This window comes from Chrysochloris asiatica, unplaced genomic scaffold (assembly GCF_000296735.1).
Source record: "Chrysochloris asiatica unplaced genomic scaffold, ChrAsi1.0 scaffold00050, whole genome shotgun sequence".
NCBI classification, from domain to species: Eukaryota; Metazoa; Chordata; class Mammalia; order Afrosoricida; family Chrysochloridae; genus Chrysochloris; species Chrysochloris asiatica.
The window spans coordinates 6,894,087-6,896,155 of record NW_006408568.1 but is presented as its reverse complement, the minus strand read 5'-3'; positions in this window follow the sequence as shown (position 1 = coordinate 6,896,155).

The following is a 2,069-nucleotide window of genomic DNA, read 5'->3' as shown; positions in this document are numbered from 1 at the left end:
GTAAGGTGGAGGGTCAGAGAAAAAGAGGAAGACCCCCAACGAGATGGATTGGCCAGGTGGATGGACTCAAGTGTGGCAGCGGTAGTGAGGTTGGCCCAGGATTGGACATTGTTCGTTCTGCTATGCTTGCAGTCACTATGAGTCAGTTCCAACTTGATGGCACCTGACAACAACATAGGCAAAATATTGAATGGTGCAGAAAACATCAAAGGAAAATACAGAATCACTGTATCAAAAAGAAATGGGCAATGTTCAACTATTTTAAGAGGTAGTATATGATCAAGAGTCAGTAGTACTGACAGAAGAAATCCAAGGTGCACTGGCTAGAAACAAGGTTCCAGGAACTGACGAAATACAAATTTGCGTCTTTCAACAGACTGAGGCAGCACTGAAAGCACTCACTCTTCTCTGAGAAGAAATCTGGAAAACAGTTACCTGGCTGACTGATTGGAAGAGATCTATATATCTCTATGCCCATTCCAAAGAGAGATGACCTAGTGGAATGCAGAAATCTTTGGACAATATCATTAGTATCTTATGAAAGTAAAATTTTGCTGAAGGTAATTAAAAAACAACAGGGAATTGGCAGATATTCAAGCCAGATTCAGAAGAGGACATGAAACAAAGGATATCATTGTTGACATCAAGGTATATCATGGTTGGAAGCAGAAAATACTAGAAAGATGTTTATCTGTGCTTTATTGATTATGCAAAGGCTTTCAACTATGTGGATCATGACAAGCTATGGATAGCATTGCAAAGAATGGGTATTCCATAACACTTAACTATGCTCATGAGGAACCCTACCATAGACCAAGAGGCAGTCGTTCAAACAGAACAAGGGGTCACTGAATGATTTAAAATCCAGAAAGGTGTGTGCCAGGGTTGTATTTATTCACCATACTTTTATTCAGTCTGTATGGTGAGCACATAATCTGAGAATCTGGATTATATGAAGAAGAACATGGCATCAGTATTGGAGCAAGACTTATTAACAACCTTCAATATGCAGATGGTGCAACCTTGCTTGCTGAAACCCAAGAGGACTTAAAATACTTACTAATGAAGACCAAAGACCACAGCCTTCAGTGTGGGTTGCACCTCAATGTAAAGAAAACAAAAATCTTCACCTTTGGACCAGTAAATAACATCATGATAGATGGAGGAAAGATTGAAGTTGTCAAAGACATCATTTTGCTTGGATCCACAATCAACAGTCATGGGAATCAGCAGTCAAGAAACCAAAGGGCATATTGCATTAGGCAAATCTGCTTCCCAAGACCTCTTTAAAGTATTCAAGAGCAAAGATAATCAGTTTGAGAACTAAGGTGCTCCTGATCCAAGCCATGGTATTTCCATATGCATGTAAAAACTGGATAATGAATAAGGAAGACTGAGAAGAATTGACACATTTGAGTTACATAGTTAGAGAAGAATATTAAAAGTACCATGGACTGCCAGAAGAACAAAGAAATCTGTCTTGGAAGAAGTGCATCCAGAATGTTCCTTAAAAACCCGGATGGCAAGACTTAGTTTCTGATACTTCAGACTTGTTACCAGTAGGAACCAGTCTCTAGAGAAGGACATCATGTTATAGGTAATGTGGAGAGTCAGTGAAAAAGAGGAAGACACCAACAAAATGGATTGACACAGTGGTAGCAGCAATGGGCTCAAGCTTAACAATGATTGTGAGGATGGTGCAGGACCAAGCAGTGTTTAATTCTATTCTACATAGAGTGTCTATGAGTCAGAACTGACTTGATGGCACCTAACAGCAATGGTCCAACATTCGTCTGTCAGTTTGTTGTACTGTAGTGGCTTGTGAGTTTCTGTGATTGTGAAAGCTATGCCGCCAGTATTTTAAATACCAGCAGGGTCACCCACAGTGGACAGGTTTCAGATGAGCTTCCAAATGAGGACAGACTAGGAAGAAGGAGTGACGAACCACTTCCAAATATTTAGTCACTGAAACCTTATGAATAGCAGAGAAACACTGTCAGACATAGTGCCAGAAAATGAGCCCCTCAGGTTGGAAGTCACTCAAAATGTGACTGGGGAAGAGCTGCCTC